Genomic DNA, 17,843 nt, shown 5'->3' with positions numbered 1-17,843 from the left:
ACCATGAGATTGTGCAACTCCCGGATACCGTAGGAATGCTTTGGGTGTACCAAACGTCACAACGTAACTGGGTGGCTATAAAGGTGCACTACAGGTATCTCCGAAAGTGTCTGTTGGGTTGGCACGAATCGAGACTGGGATTTGTTACTCCGTATGACGGAGAGGTATCTCTGGGCCACTCGGTAATGCATCATCATAATGAGCTCAATGTGACTAATGAGTTAGCCACGGGATCATGCGTTACGGAATGAGTAAAGAGACTTGCCGATAACGAGATTGAACAAGGTATAGGGATACCGACGATCCAATCTCGGGCAAGTAACATACCGATAGACAAAGGGAATTGTATACGGGATTGATTGAATCCCCGACATCGTGGTTCATCTAATGAGATCATCGTGGAACATGTGGGAGCCAACATGGTATCCAGATCCCGCTGTTGGTTATTGGCCGGAGAACGTCCCGGTCATGTCTGCATGGTTCCCGAACCCGTAGGGTCTACACACTTAAGGTTCGGTGACGCTAGAGTTGTTATGGGAAATAGTATGTGGTTACCGAAGGTTGTTCGGAGTCCCGGATGAGATCCCGGACATGACGAGGAGCTCCGAAATGGTCCGGAGGTGAAGATCGGTATATTGGACGAAGGGTATTGGAGTTCGGAATTGTTCCGGGGGTACCAGGCTATGGCCAGCATGTCCGAAAGGGGTTTCGGAGGCCCAGGCAAGCGTTGGGGGGCCTTAAGGGCCAAGGGGAAGGGGCATACCAGCCCACTAAGGGGCTGTGCGCCCCTCCCAACCCCTCTCACGGAACCAGGAGAGGTGGGGGCGCCACCCCTAGGGCAGCCGCCCCTCCCGGCTTGGGGGCAAGTTTCCTAGGGTGTGGGGGCGCCCAAACCCATCTAGGGTTTCCCCTGGCCGCCGCCTCCTCCTCTAGATCCATCTAGAGGGGCCGGGCCCCTCTCCCCTTCCCCCTATATATAGTGAGGGGGTGGGAGGGCAGCCATACCCTTCCCTTGGCGCAGCCCCCTTCCTCCTCATACATCTCCTCCGTAGTAGTAGTGCTTGGCGCAGCCCTGCCGGAGAACCACGAGCTCCATTGCCACCATGCCGTCGTGCTGCTGGAGTTCTCCCTCAACTTCTCCTCTCCCCTTGCTGGATCAAGAAGGAGGAGACGTCCCCGGGCTGTACGTGTGTTGAACGCGGAGGCGCCGTCCGTTTGGCGCTAGATCAGATCTTCCGCGATATGAATCGCCGCGAGTACGACTCCATCAACCACGTTCTTGTAACGCTTCCGCTTAGCGATCTTCAAGGGTATGAAGATGCACTCCCTCTCTCTCGTTGCTAGCATCTCCTAGATTGATCTTGGTGACACGTAGGAAAATTTTGAATTATTGCTAAGTTCCCCAACAGTGGCATCATGAGCTAGGTCTATGCGTAGATTCTATGCACGAGTAGAACACAAAGTAGTTGTGGGCAATGATTTGTTCAATTTGCTTGCCGTTACTAGTCTTATCTTGATTCGGCGGCATTGTGGGATGAAGCGGCCCAGACCGACCTTACACGTACACTTACGTGAGACAGGTTCCACCGACTGACATGCACTTGATGCATAAGGTGGCTAGCGGGTGTCTGTCTCTCCCACTTTAGTCGGATTGGATTCGATGAAGAGGTGAAGGGTAAATAGCAATTGGCATATCACCGTTGTGGCTTTTGCGTAGGTAAGAAACGTTCTTGCTAGAAACCCATAGCATCCACGTAAAACATGCAATAACAATTAGAGGACGTCTAACATCTTTTTTGCAGGGTATGCTATGTGATGTGATATGGCCAAAAGGATGTGATGAATTATATATATATATGTGATGTATGAGATTGATCATGTTCTTGTAATAGGAATCACGACTTTCATGTCGATGAGTATGACAACCGGCAGGAGCCATAGGAGTTGTCTTAATTTATTGTATGACCTGCGTGTCAATGAAAAACGCCATGTAATTACTTTAGTTTATTGCTAACCGTTAGCCATAGTAGTAGAAGTAATAGTTGGCGAGACAACTTCATGAAGACACGATGATGGAGATCATGGTGTCATGCCGGTGACGAAGGTGATCATGCCGCGCCTCGCAGATGGAGATCAAAGGCGCAAGATGATATTGGCCATATCATGTCACTTTATGATTTGCATGTGATGTTTGTCATGTTTACATCTTATTTGCTTAGAACGACGGTAGCATAAATAAGATGATCCCTCACTAAAATTTCAAGAGATGTGTTCCCCCTAACTGTGCACCGTTGCGAAGGTTTGTTGTTTCGAAGCACCACGTGATGATCGGGTGTGATAGATTCTAACGTTCGCATACAACGGGTGTAAGCCAGATTTACACATGCGAAACACTTAGGTTGACTTGACGAGCCTAGCATGTACAGACATGGCCTCGGAACACGAGAGACCGAAAGGTCGAACATGAGTCGTATGGTAGATGCGATCAACATGGAGATGTTCACCGTTGATGGCTAGTCTGTCTCACGTGATGATCGGACACGGTCTAGTCGATTCGGATCATGTATCACTTAGATGACTAGAGGGATGTCTATCTAAGTGGGAGTTCATTAAATAATTAGATGAACTTAATTATCATGAACATAGTCAAAATGTCTTTGCAAATTATGTCGTAGCTTACGCTTTAGTTCTACTGTTTAAGATATGTTCCTAGAGAAAATTTAGTTGAAAGTTGATAGTAGAAATTATGCGGACTGGGTCCGTAAACTGAGGATTATCCTCATTGTTGCGTAGAAGACTTATGTCCTTAATGCACCGCTCGGTGTGCTGAACCTCGAGCGTCGTCTGTGGTTGTTGCGAACATCTAACAGACACGTTTTGATGACTACGTGATAGTTCAGTGCGTAATGCTAACGGTTTAGAATTAAGGCGCCAGAGACGTTTTTGAAACGTCGCAGAACATATGAGATGTTCTAAAGACTGAAATTGGGATTTCAGACTAGTGCCCACGTCAAGAGGTATGAGACCTCTGACAAGTTTCTTAAGCCTGCAAACTAAGGGAGAAAAGCTCAATCGTTGAGCATGTGCTCAGATTGTCTGAGTACTACAATCGCTTGAATCGAGTGGGAGTTAATCTTCCAGATGAGATAGTGATGGTTCTCCATAGTCACTGCCACCAAGCTATTAGAGCTTCGTGATGAACTATAACATATCAGGGATAGACATGATGATCCTTGAGCAACTCGCGATGTTTGACACCGCGAAAGTAGAAATCAAGTAGGAGCATCAATTGTTGATGGTTAGTAAAACCACTAGTTTCAAGAAGGGCAAGGGAAAGAAGGGATACTTCATGAAACGGCAAATCAGTTGCTGCTCTAGTGAAGAAACCCAAGGTTGAACCCAAACCCGAGACTAAGTGCTTCTGTAATGAGGGGAACGGTCACTGAAGCAGAACTACCCTAGATACTTGGTAGATGAGAAGGCAGGCAAGGTCGACAGAAGTATATTGGATATACATTATATTAATGTGTACTTTACTAGTACTCCTAGTAGCACCAGGGTATTAGATACCGGTTCAGTTGCTAAGTGTTGGTAACTTGAAATAAAAGCCTACGGCATAAACGGAGACTAGCTAAAGGTGAGATGACGATATGTGTTGGAAGTGTTTCCAAGGTTGATGTAATCAAACATCGTACGCTCCCTCTACCATTGGGATTGGTATTAAACCTAAATAATTGTTATTTGGTGTTTGCGTTGAGCATAGACATGATTGGATTATGTTTATCGCAATACGGTTATTCATTTAAGGAGAACAATGGTTACTCTGTTTATTTGAATAATACCTTCAATGGTCTTGCACCTAAAATGAATGGTTTATTGAATCTCGATCGTAGTGATACACATGTTCATGCCAAAAGATATAAAATAGTAATGATAGTACCACATACTTGTGGCACTGCCATTTGAGTCATATTGGTATAAAACGCATGAAGAAGCTCCATGTTGATGGATCTTTGGACTCACTCGTTTTTGAAAAGATTGAGACATGTGAACCATGTCTATTAGTATATATGCATGAAGAAAGTCCATACAGATGGATCGTTTGGACTCGATTGATTTTGAATCACTTGATACATGCAAATCATACCACATGGGCAAGATGACTGAAAGGCCTCGTTTTCAGTAAGATGGAACAAGAAAGCAACTTGTTGGAAGTAATAAATTTTGATGTGTGCAGTCCAATGAGTGCTGAGGCATGCAGTGGATATCGTTATGTTCTTACTTCACAGATGATTTGAGTAGATGCTGAGTATATTTACTTGATGAAACACAAGTCTGAATTATTGAAAGGTTCAAGTAATTTCAGAGTGAAGTTGAAGATCGTCGTGACAAGAGGATAAAATGTCTGTGATATGATCATAGAGATGAATATCTGAGTTACGAGTTTGGCACACAATTAAGACATCGTGGAAATTGCTTCACAGCTAATACCGCCTGGAACACCATAGTGTGATGGTGTGTCCGAACATCATAACTGCACCCTATTGGATATGGTACATACCATGATGCCTCTTATCGAATTACACTATCGTTTATGGGTTAGGCATTAGAGACAACCGCATTCACTTTAAATAGGGCACCACGCAATTCCGTTGAGACGACACCGTATGAACTATGGTTTAGAGAAACCTAAGCTGTCGTTTCTTAAAAGTTTGGGGCTGCGACGCTTATGTGAAAAAGTTTCAGGCTGATAAGCTCGAACCCAAAGCGGATAAATGCATCTTCATAGAATACCCAAAACAGTTGGGTATACCTCCTATTTCAGATCTGGAAGCAAAAGATTGTTTCTAGAAACGGGTCCTTTCTCGAGGAAAAGTTTCTCTCAAAAGAATTGAGTGGGAGGAAGGTGGAGACTTGATGAGGTTATTGAACCATGACTTCAACTAGTGTGTAGCACGGCACAGGAAGTTGTTCCTGTGGCACCTACACCAATTGAAGTGGAAGCTTATGATAGTGATCATGAAACTTCGGACCAAGTCACTACCAAACCTCGTAGATTGACAAGGATGCGTACTACTTCAGAGTGGTACATAATCCTGTCTTGGAAGTCATGTTGTGTAACGCCCCGAGACCGACGCTCCAGACGCCTTCCATGTTCTTCGTGATCACTGTGTGTTTTATTTGCTTGTTGCATTTCATCATTGCATCATCCGCATTGCATCGGCACTTCGCTACCGTCATTTAAAAAAAAAACTTGCATCCATTCGTAGTTCCCGCTTCTCCCTGTTGCCTTCGTTGTCCCTTTCGAGACCAACCGTTCTTTTGTTGTCCGACCGTTTGAGCCTCTCTGCACAATGCACAAAACCCCTTCTCGCGCGCGTCCGAAACCTTCCCCGAACCCGACCGGGGCAGTCGTCACCGTTGGATCCGGATCATCCCCAAATATCCTCTAATTATCTTCGGTTTCTCTTTTGGACTCCCTAACCCATTAATTCCGGACCGCCCGATCGCAATCGAAGGATCCAAATCATCCCCCTTTCGTATATATATAGACCCCTAGTCCATTTTTAGACCCAAACCCTAAAATCTAGGACATCTGTCCCTCCTCGCCGCCGCTCCTCTCCCACCTCGGGATCCCCTACCGATCCAAAATCCTTCCTCGATTTTCCAATCGGGCCAACCACTCGTCGCCCCCAATTCCATCGATCCATCCCCTCCAATCAGGGATACCCGCAAGAGAGAGCCAGGGGTCGATCCCTGCTCATCCCGAGCGCCACCGCCGGAGCTGCTCCATCTGCCGCCCGAACCTGCCAAGACCAGCACCCAGGCCGTCCCTCTCCTTCCTCCCGCGCATCTTCCTTTCCCTGTTGCTCTTTCTCATATCTCTCTCTGTCCATGTACTTGCTATAGCAGGAGATCTCCATGGCCGTTGTTGTCCTCGTCGTCGCGCCGTACGCTACCAAGACCGGCCGAATTCGTGCCCTGCCTCCATTCCCGCGCAGTTCCCGCCGTGTCCCTGCTGCGTCGCCGTTCCTTCGCCAAGTCCCTCGCCAGCCGGAGCTCGCCTTCGCCGCCAGCAGTAGTAGCAGCAACAGCGCAGCCCCAAGCGCCTGGGGTTTCTCTTGCCCTCCAGCCGCCGTGCCCGCACGCTTCTGGCGAATCTCCGGTCAGCCAAGCTGCGCCCGTTCTTCCCTCCGTTCTTCTCCCTGTCTCTCCTCTCTGAACTCACTCGCTCTCTGTAATTCTTCGCAGGAGCCGAGCCGCCGTCGTCCTATTCGATTCCCACCATCGGGACCGGCTCCCCTCGTCAGATCCGGTGGATCCCCGCCGCCGTCCGCCTCCTGCAGGCCTCCCCGTCGCCTGCCGGAGTTCCTGCTGTCGCCATCGTCGTTCGAGGCCAGTGCCTCTGCATCAAACCGGGGGCCGACGTCTCCGCGCCCTGCTTCTCGTTCTGCCCAGGAACGAGCATCGCCCCGCGTTGACCGGTCCAGCGCCAGCGTGGACGAGCGCCACTCGCCGCGCGAGGCCTCCTCTGCTTCGCTCGTAGCCCAGATGCCCAGCGCCTCCTGAAGCCCAATGTGAGCAGCCCAGTCGATCCAGATTCAGCCCATGTAGTTTTTTTCCTTCCGCTGCGAATTTGTCCAATTATCCAGGAGTTTATAGATTTACAGAAAAGTCCCTCTAGATCATGCATTTAATAACTCACAAATGGTGCATCGGATTAAAATGATTTTAATATGTCAAATGCTTAGAATTTCATCTAGTTTCATAATATGCTACTTTCATCCATGTTTAAAATGTTGTTTGTTTAAATTTGCATAAATGCCATGTTAAAATGATTTATTTCATAACTAATTAACCGTAACTCGGAATTTAATAAACTTTAGATGTAAATGGGGTAGAAAAATGCAGTTTGACATGGTGCATTTTATTTTGCTGTTTAACAACATTAAAATTGTGTTTATGGCAGAACAGTACCAAATCTAAAATATGCACATGAGGATTGTCCGGAATTGTTGTTTGTTGCACTACTAGGAAAAGGGCTACTAGTGGCGCACCTGTTTTGCCTACTAATGGCGCACTACAGGTGCGCCACTAGCACCACGCCATTTGATTTTATTACTAATGGCGCACCACAGGTGCGCCATTAGTATACCAGATACTAATGGCGCACCATGTGGTGCGCCATTAGTATACCATTCGGTGCTCCACTGGTATTCCCTCCAGGTGCGCCACTAATAACCTTATAGGTGCGCCACTAGTAATAAAGGAAGGTGCGCCACTAATAAGGGCTTAAATGCGCCACTAGTAATGTATTTGGAAAACAAAAAAAATCTAAATTTACAAAAAACAACCTATAAGGAAAAATAATTTAAAAACAAAAAATGAAATAGAATCATAATTTTTATTATAGTAAGAATATTACAATGTCTTTACAAGTTTCCAATAAAAGGAAAAGTGCAAGGAAATAAAAGAAAATCCTAAAACTAATCTTCTAGTAATCTTTTCTTCTTTTTCTTCACTTTATCCCTGCAAAATGTAACAAAATAAACAGAAAGACAAACAAACTATTTATAACATGTCAATACTGTCATTTTTTATGCAGAACTAGATATGAGCATATATTTCCAGAATTACATGGTGTGAATATTGTATGAGTAAGATTATAATGGAAATGAATTTTGATAGGAGCCCACTTTCGACAAGTATTTATCTGACAGAGCTAAATAATCAGGGCATTTACCTTTTGATAATATTATTATACTATACTACCAGTATACTACTCGACTTGGCTTCATTTGATTGTACAGTCAAATTAAAAAAATGTGTTCATGGGGCAGCAGCACTAAGATTCGACCGTTTTCTGTCGGCCAACATATATATGGATAAATCAGAGATTAGACATGCATATAAAAGAAGGAAAATCAAGAAATATTAATCAATTGGGGTAGTCATGGTGTACTCAGTTTTATTACGGTGGCCAACCTTCACTATGTGTATATGTTTGAACAAAAAAACTGTGGAAATAATGATAACGAATGGAAGAGTAGCACAAACATGTTCATCCAGTTCCACAACCAACCAAGTAAAGACAGTACCAACAAATGATCAAGAGAAAAGCAACCTTCAAGGCAGATAGGGCAAACATCCTCCTCCTCGATCTTATCTTTAGGGGCACCTTTTTCACATGATTCGTATTCATCCACCTTCAGAGATTCCTGCTGATCATCTGTTTTGCTTTTGATATCTGACTTCTCCAGATCTGCACATGAAAAATTATAAGCTTGCATCACTACCATCACTAGGCTAATTCTAATAAGCCTAAAATAAATAAATTCTAATCAGCCTCAAAGCCCATAAGAGCTTTACCTGGGTTTTCTGTAACTGGCAAACTAACATCATAAGGCAATGGTGCAGGGGGTGCCCGATAAGTGTCAGGAGTGGATGTGTCCAGATTTGTGTCAACGGCGACTATAGCAGAAGCTGGAGATGATCCATCAAAGGCAGAAGACAAAGGTTCATGCTCCTCCTAATGACAGCAAGCAGCATATCACATAGACAACATGACATGTGACATTAAGCAGTAGCATACTAAGTAAAAAGTAGCATGCCTCATGACAGTAGTATTGAGCACAATTAGTATAGCCTTAGACTAGTAATTCATGCCTTTGATCCTAACAGTTTTACAAAACTGATAACAATAGCACAATTAACAGTACAAGAAAACCAGCAACTATATCCATAGTGCCAACAACAGTAGAAACAACCTAGAACCACTTGAACTAGATACAGTAGGATGTCAATAAGGCATTATCCAAGTTCTTACACAAACCAGAACACCAAATCAGATACATAAGCAAGGGCATGACCACAGGAGCAACTAAAGGGATAGCAACAATTACTGGCAACATTAGAATAACCTTTAGTTGGCCCTAAAACAATCAGCAGTAGCAATGCATCAACAGAGCGGCAACAATGGCCAAGACACTAGAAGTAGTAGTAGGCCAGAGAGGAGAAGTGGAACTCATTGGGCTAGGGTTGTAGCGGATGCCGAGCACGTCACCGTACCAGCACGGCGAGGCAGCAGCCACAGCACCGCACGGCGCCAACCAACGCCGGGGTTGCGCAGCACGCCTCCCGACCGGCGGAGGGGCACCGTGCACAGCAGGAGCATGACCCAGGCAACACCAGCACCACCAGGAGGTGTGGGAGGTGGCGTACCCGACTGGAGCAACGAGAAGGAGACTGCCGGCGATGAGGGGCTCATCACCACCGAAACCCTAGTGGAGGGGATCGATGGGAACGACCTCAGGAGGCGAGGATAACCAAATTGAGCCGGTGGGGAAGGTAGATCAGCTCGAGGGGGAGCTGCCGGTGCCTAATCCGTCGCCCGCAGGCTTCGTTGTCGCCGGAGGTGAGGTGGCGGCCGAATCCCTAGCTAGCTACGAGGGACGATGGAGGGTGGGAGCGCCGATTCTGGCCGGAGGGGAAGGAGGCCTGGAGCTTCGGGAGGTTGGGGGAGTGCTTCCCGCAGCGGGAGCTCGCCGAAATAGGCCGGCGTGGGTGGTGGCGGCGACGAGGGAGAGGGGTTCGTGGGGGACAGAGGAGAGAGGTCGCGAGACAGAGAGGGAGGAGGCGTTCGGTGGAGTTGGGTGGGCTCTATCTCGTGAGCTCTTTTTTTGAAACATAATTACTAATGGCGCACCGTGGGAGTGGTGCACCATTACTAGTTGAACTAGTAATGGCGCACCATCCCATAGTGCGCCATTAGTAGTTTTGAAAAAATTAAAAGAATTTTTTTTTACTAATGGCGCACCGTGGGAGTGGTGCGCCATTACTAGTTGAACTAGTAATGGCGCAACTAGTAATGGCGCACCATCCCACGGTGCGCCATTAGTAGTTTTGAAAAATTAAAAGAATTTTTTTTTACTAATGGCGCACCGTGGATGTGGTGCGCCATTAGTATTTGCACACTAATGGCGCACCAACACATGGTGCGCCATTAGTATTTAGTAATGGCGCACCGCATGTACAGTGCGTCATTAGTGTCCATATTGGCTATAGCTGTTTTTGTAGTAGTGTTGTTCCGGCCTCATTTAAACTTGCCTAGATAGGTAGTTTTCATATGCTTCACCCCTTGCCATGTTTAATAACATTTAATATTGTTGGGTACATAAATGAGAGAGAACTAAATAATTGATGTGGTGTTTCGTCAATATGCAACTTGTTGCATATTGAGCTCCACTTAATTTGTAGTGTTGTTTGTTGCACTTTGCCATGCCATGCCTCATTAAATCGGACATGCATCATACTTGATTTTGCATCATGCCATGCTTATGTGATGGTTGTTTACCATGTTGCTTGCTTCTTTCCGGTTTACGTCTCTCGTTAGCTTCGGTTTCGTTCCGGAGTTGTGAGGATTCGTTCGACTACGTCCGTTTGTCTTCTTCATGGATTTGATCTTCTTCCTAGCGGGATCTCAGGCAAGATGACCATACCCTCGAAATCACTTCTATCTTTGCTTGCTAGTTGTCCGCTCTATTGCTATGCTGCGCTACCTACCACTTGCTATACCATGCCTCCCATGTTGCCATGTCAAGCCTCTAACCATCCTTTCCTAGCAAATCATTGTTTGGCTAAGTTACCGCTTTTGCTCAGCCCTTCTTATAGCGTTGCTAGTTGCAGGTGAAGTTGAAGTTGGTTCCATGTTGGAACATGGATATTTTTGGCATATCACAATATCTTTTATTTAATTAATGCATCTATATATTTGGTAAAGGGTGGAAGGCTCGGCCTTATGCCTGGTGTTTTGTTCCACTCTTGCCGCCCTAGTTTCCGTCATACCGGTGTTATGTTCCTTGATTTTGCATTCCTAACGCGGTTGGGTGATTTATGGGACCCCCTTGACAGTTCGCTTTGAATAAAACTCCTCCAGCAAGGCCCAACCTTGATTTTACCATCTGCCACCTAAGCCTTTTTCCCTTGGCTTTCGCAGACTCAAGGGTCATCTTTATTTTAACCCCCCCCCCCTCGGGCCAGCGCTCCACTGAGTGTTGGTCCGAACCGAGCAGCCCGCGGGGCCACCTCGGGGCAACTTGAGGGCTGGTTTTACTCGTAGCTTGACTTGTCCGGTGTTGCCCTGAGAACGAGATATGTGCAGCTCCTATCGGGATTTGTCAGCACATCGGGCGGCTTTGCTGGTCTTGTTTTAACATTGACGAAATGTCTTGTAAACCGGGATTCCGAGACTGATCGGGTCTTCCCGGGAGAAGGAATATCCTTCGTTGACCGTGAGAGCTTATAATGGGCTAAGTTGGGACACCCCTGCAGGGTATAAACTTTCGAGAGCCGTGCCCGCGATTATGAGGCAGATGGGAATTTGTTAATGTCCGGTTGTAGAGAACTTGACACTTGACTTAATTAAAATACATCAACCGTGTGTGTAGCCGTGATGGTCTCTTCTCGGCGGAGTTCGGGAAGTGAACACGGTTCTTGTGTTATGGTTGTGCATAATTAGTTTCAGGATCACTTCTTGATCACTTCTAGCTTCACGACCGTTCCGTTGCTCCTCTTCCCGCTCTGATTTGCGTATGTTAGCCACCATATATGCTTAGTGCTTGCTGCAGCTCCACCTCACTACCCCTTTCCTACCCTTAAGCTTAAATAGTCTTGATCTCGCGAGTGTGAGATTGCTGAGTCCTAGTGACTCATAGATTCTAACCAAACAGTTGCAGGTGCCGACGATACCAGTGCAGTTGATGCTACCGAACTCAAGTGGGAGCTCGATGAGGACCCTGGTCGTTACTGTGTTTCGTTTCCTGATGATCAGTAGTGGAGCTCAGTTGGGACGATCGGGGATCTAGCATTTGGGGTTGTCTTCTTTTCTTTTGGTTCCGTAGTCGGACCTATGTGTGTACTCTGATTGATGTATGATTTATTTATGTATTGTGTGAAGTGGCGACTGTAAGCCAACTCTTTATCCCATTCTTGTTCATTACATGGGATTGTGTGAAGATGACCCTTTTTGCAACAAAACCACAATGCGGTTATGCCTCCAAGTCATGCCTTGACACGTGGGAGATATAGCCGCATTGTGGATGTTACAAGTTGGTATCAGAGCCATCCCCGACTTAGGAGCCCCCTGCTTGATCGAATCGCTGACATTGTTGAGTCTAGAACAAAATGTTTTGAGTCTTAGGATTATATATATTGGAGAGTAGGATTCTTTTTACTCCTCAGTCCCTTCGTCGCTATGGTGAGGCCTCCTGACGTAGAAGTTTTGACTTTCCTCTCCTCAAATTTCACGTAAATTTTTTTTTAGGATCACGCGGGTATCTTGGAATCGTTCCGATTGTTTTGTGACGAGAACATTGTTCTTGGTGCCTCCTGACATTTAGGGGTTGTGGCAGTGTCCCGGGGAGTTGAGCTCCGAGGTGTTGTTGTCACAATTTTATCGTTGCAGTTCTGGAATACCTGAGTTTCGCCGACATCGAAAATCTATTTTATGCAGTTGTTGGTGAGATCACCTCGACGCCACCCAGTACTGGGGCGGGAGTTCGGGAGTATTGCCATAACTCGTATAACGGATGCTTTTCGAAGGTTGAGGTACACGATTTCCGAAGTTTTCTTGGTTATGTGTTGACGGATGGATACAACTGGATCTAGGGATTGTTAGTTTGGGTGAGATATATTGTGTCCCCTGTATCCCCAACACCAGATTGCATAACCAGAAAGTTTCGGGAGTTTATAAGTGGGAATTCAAGTAGCTCCTAGATTATCTTTCCAACAGACACATGATACGATATGGGATCTATCATATGTTTGTTTCTGGCTTATTTCCTAAGCCAATCCTTTGTTTTGTTTTGGTTTGTGGTATTCGAGTTGCGTCGAAGTCAAGTGTTGATTCCCTACCTTTCCTAAGCGATGTTCTCATACTTCTATATGAATACCAATCCTTCTTGATCATCGAGATCGTCATGTTAATTCTTTTCCAACTGGCGTGCTTCTCTTCAAGTGGATCCAATCATTTCAACATTCGCGAGATCAATTCTAAGTTTTCTCAACGGTGTTTGTTTCATCCGTCCCAAGTTGCCTTTGTTTTTCCCGCCCTCCCACCCTTTTTTCTTCAAACACTAAGATTTCTTAACCAAGTATCCTTTTTTTATTGATGGGAAGTCTCTCCATCCTTTTCCGTCAATGTTCTTATCCGGTGATTCTCAGGAAGATACTAACGGAGCTTCAAGTTTATCATTCTTCGTTCTCTTTTCTTCTCCGGTGGCTTCAATTCAAGCTTTCAGTGTTGATCATATTCCCTTCCTCGTTTCAAGTGTTTTCGTATGCCGGTGTATCTCTTAATCATTCCCCGTTTGCTATTCAATTGTTCCGGAGTGTTGAAGATATCTCTGAAAATTTGTGTTTCCACTCCGCATCAATTCTAACTATTTCGAGGGTGTTACCTCATTCAAGCCATTTAATTCAACCGGTGCAATGTCCTTTTCCAAGTAATCTTTTCAACGGTGTTTCTCTTGAGTGGGCCCTAACCCACAGGTCTTTTTCCAGGATCTTACTTGACTCTTCTAATTTATCCGGAGCGATTCTCAAATTCTTTCGAAGTTTGACGTAAGAATGAATTTTCATCAGCCAGATGTCTTTTTCCAAGATCTTCCAAATTCTTTTCATTGTTGGTTCAACCTTTCTTATTTTCATCCCGGAGTATCTCAACAATTCATGGTGGTGTTTCTCGTCGTCATTCTCGGATTTTGAAGACCGAAGAGGAGTCCCTCTTAAATCCTTACCCGTTCTTCCAAAGATTCATGGTTCTAGCTTCATGCCATCCTCTCATAATTGTTTTCGATTGTGAGAATTCTTTTCACCCATCCAGAGCAATTCATGAGTCTTTTCATTTTGATTCTCCGGAGCCCATCATCTCAGAATTTTTCATTCTCAGCTTTCAGATATCCTCTAATCAGTTCATGATCTCTTCGTTCTCATGTATCTTAATCTCTCAAGTATCTTCGTTCGTTTTCTAATTCTTCCCGGTGTTTCTTTATCTTTTCTTCGTTCATTTTCAATTCTTACGGTGGTTCGTTCAAGATGCCTATTCCTTTATTATCGTATCATTTCATTCGTTTTTTCTAATCCTATCGGTGGTTCGTGGAAGACCTTCTCAAGTTTGCGCTATATCTCTCTTCAATCCTTTTTCAACGAGAATAAGTAGTATGCAAAATCCGTTGCTTGTCATCAATCTAAATTGGTGAAGGATACGCATAACATAATTCTTATTCTTGTTTCATCCAAGTGATCTAGTTTCTTCTTTCCAAAGTGGTTCGTCATGTCATTTTTCTCGGTTTCATGTGTTTCATCTTTTCTTTTCCGGACTTCCAAGTTTTCCGCATTATCTCGTCGCGAAGCTCCATCTAAATCATCGCAAGGCTTCACCTTCTGTTTTCAACTTCTCTTTCTAGTTATCATCCTTTCATTACCGGAGTTCTTCATGGACGCTCTACATGGTGGTTCGTCAAGGATTCTTTTCATTCTTCAATTGTTCTTCAAGATTTTTTCTCGGAGTTAAGATCCGCCAAGCTATATTCTAAAATAAACATGGTGTTCAACACATGTTTTGTTTTGTGGAGTCCAAGCATTCTTTATCGTGCATTCTGAAGTGCAATTCTTTCTACCTTATCGTTTGAGATGGTGTTATATCATTCTTGACAATTTACATTCATGTTTCGCGTTTCACATGTTGTCAGGGATGAGATATTTTAAATCCATCAATCTCTTTGTTGGAGTTATCTTGTGTCATATTGCACCTAAAGCCTTCCCTAAGGAATGTTGCTATTATGGTGCTTATCAATGATCCAAGGTTTCTCCTACCCTCTTGGTGAAAGAAGTTTTTCATCTCGTTGGTGTTATCAATTATATTAGTTGTTTCCGTAGTGGCAGAATTTCGCCTCTATTTTGAGAAGTTTTTCCATAAGCCCACTACAAGCTTATTCGTTTCGTTGTTGGTTTTCCAACAACTCCGTTCTAACCTTCTTGTAAGGGTGCTTTCCAAGCTCATTTGTGGCAGAAGTTGTCATTTTCTTCTCCATTCCTTTATTCCAATGATCTATCTTCTATTTTTTTTCTTTCGGAGGCATGGTGATTTTGCTCTCTTCACTCATCATCTCGATTTGTGAGGATCGTGTTCTTTTTATTGCTTATCCATTTAACCGGAGTGTTGTGTCTATCATTCTTCTTCTAACCGGAGTCTCATCCAAGTGCTTTCTTTTTGCCAAGTTCATATTCTATGACTTCCATTTCCAACCGGAGTGTTGTCGTAATTGATCCTTATCGTTCCTTGTACATCTCATTTCAACCGGAGTGCTTGCATGTACTTCTTGTCCATTGTAACCCTTTTCTTATGTCTTTCAACCTACAAGGTTCCCGTAATGTTCCTTGTTCCTTTTTCCTAACGGATTGTTTTCAACTTTGTTCATCTTTGTTGTATTCTCTCTTTTAATTTGTTCAACCTCTCAAGGTTCGTGGTTTCACTCGTTTCACAAAGAAGCAACTTAGTTTTTACCTCTTCCTCTTCCGTTTCTCTCCGGTGCCATCCCTTGATCTCGGGACGAGATCCTCTTGTAGTGGTGGAGTGTTGTAACGCCCCGAGACCGACGCTCCAGACGCCTTCCATGTTTTTCGTGATCGCTGTGTGTTTTATTTGCTTGTTGCATTTCATCATTGCATCATCCGCATTGCATCGGCACTTCGTTGCCGTCATTTTTTAAATAAAAAAAACTTGCATCCGTTCGTAGTTCCCGCTTCTCCCTGTTGCCTTCATTGTCCCTTTCGAGACCAACCGTTCTTTTGTTGTCCGACCGTTTGAGCCTCTCTGCACAATGCACAAAACCCCTTCTCGCGCGCGTCCGAAACCTTCCCCGAACCCGACCGGGGCAGTCGTCACCGTTGGATCCGGATCATCCCCAAATATCCTCTAATTATCTTCGGTTTCTCTTTTGGGCTCCCTAACCCATTAATTCCGGACCGCCCGATTGCAATCGAAGGATCCAAATCATCCCCCTTTCGTATATATATAGACCCCTAGTCCATTTTTTAGACCCAAACCCTAAAATCTAGGACATCTGTCCCTCCTCGCCGCTGCTCCTCTCCCACCTCGGGATCCCCTCCCGATCCAAAATCCTTCCTCGATTTTCCACTCAGGCCAACCACTCGTCGCCCCCAATTCCATCGATCCATCCCCTCCAACCAGGGATACCCGCAAGAGAGAGCCAGGGGTCGATCCCTGCTCATCCCGAGCGCCACCGCCGGAGCTGCTCCATCCGCCGCCCGAACCTGCCAAGACCAGCACCCAGGCCGTCCCTCTCCATCCTCCCGCGCATCTTCCTTTCCCTGTTGCTCTTTCTCATATCTCTCTCTGTCCCTGTACTTGCTATAGCAGGAGATCGCCATGGTCGCTGTTGTCCTCGTCGTCGCGCCGTACGCTACCAAGACCGGCCGAATTCGTGCCCGGCCTCCATTCCCGCGCAGTTCCCGCTGTGTCCCTGCTGCGTCGCCGTTCCTTCGCCAAGTCCCTCGCCAGCCGGAGCTCGCCTTCGCCGCCAGCAGTAGTAGCAGCAACAGCGCAGCCCCAAGCGCCTAGGGTTTCTCTTGCCCTCCAGCCGCTGTGCCCGCACGCTTCTAGCGAATCTCCGGTCAGCCAAGCTGCGCCCGTTCTTCCCTCCGTTCTTCTCCCTGTCTCTCCTCTCTGAACTCGCTCGCTCTCTGTAATTCTTCGCAGGAGCCGAGCCGCCGTCGTCCTATTCGACTCCCACCATCGGGGACCGGCTCCCCTCGTCAGATCCGGTGGATCCCCGCCGCCGTCCACCTCCTGCAGGCCTCCCCGTCGCCTGCCGGAGTTCCTGCGGTCGCCATCGTCGTTCGAGGCCAGTGCCTCTGCATCAAACCGGGGGCGGACGCCTCCGCGCCCTGCTTCTCATTCTGCCAAGGAACGAGCATCGCCCCACCTTGACCGGTCCAGCGCCAGCGTGGACGAGCGCCACTCGCCGCGCGAGGCCTCCTCTGCTTCGCTCACAGCCCAGATGCCCAGCGCCTCCTCAAGCCAAAATCTATAATATGCACATGAGGATTTTCCGGAATTGTTGTTTGTTGTTCCGGCCTCATTTAAACTTGCCTAGATAGGTAGTTTTCATATGCTTCACCCCTTGCCATGTTTAATAACATTTAATATTGTTGGGTACATAAACGAGAGAGAACTAAATAATTGATGTGGTGTTTCGTCAATATGCAACTCGTTGCATATTGAGCTCCACTTAATTTGTAGTGTTGTTTGTTGCACTTTGCCATGCCATGCCTCATTAAATCGGACATGCATCATACTTGATTTTGCATCATGCCATGCTTATGTGATGGTTGTTTACCATGTTGCTTGCTTCTTTCCGGTTTACGTCTCTCGTTAGTTTCGGTTTCGTTCCGGAGTTGTGAGGATTCGTTCGACTACGTCTGTTTGTCTTCTTCATGGATTCGATCTTCTTCCTAGCGGGATCTCAGGCAAGATGACCATACCCTCGAAATCACTTCTATCTTTGCTTGCTAGTTGTCCGCTCTATCGCTATGGTGCGCTACCTACCACTTGCTATACCATGCCTCCCATGTTGCCATGTCAAGCCTCTAACCATCCTTTCCTAGCAAACCGTTGTTTGGCTAAGTTACCGCTTTTGCTCAGCCCTTCTTATAGCGTTGCTAGTTGCTGGTGAAGTTGAAGTTGGTTCCATGGTTGAACATGGATATTTTTGGCATATCACAATATCTTTTATTTAATTAATGCATCTATATATTTGGTA

The 17,843-nt window shown here is 45.8% G+C and overlaps 1 long non-coding RNA gene across 1 annotated transcript; it reads right to left on the bottom strand.

Moving 5' to 3' along the window:
* Positions 1–8,191: 8,191 nt before the first annotated feature.
* Positions 8,192–8,509, bottom strand: LOC123171584 (uncharacterized). The gene is made up of 2 exons (XR_006485303.1): positions 8,371–8,509; positions 8,192–8,263 (listed from the first exon to the last, which is right to left on the bottom strand). It is a non-coding gene; the product is annotated as an uncharacterized lncRNA (long non-coding RNA).
* Between the last annotated feature and the right edge of the window lie 9,334 nt (positions 8,510–17,843).

This window comes from Triticum aestivum, chromosome 7D, assembly GCF_018294505.1.
Source record: "Triticum aestivum cultivar Chinese Spring chromosome 7D, IWGSC CS RefSeq v2.1, whole genome shotgun sequence".
Classification (NCBI taxonomy): Eukaryota; Viridiplantae; Streptophyta; class Magnoliopsida; order Poales; family Poaceae; genus Triticum; species Triticum aestivum.
This window is presented reverse-complemented; position numbering and strand designations above follow the sequence as displayed.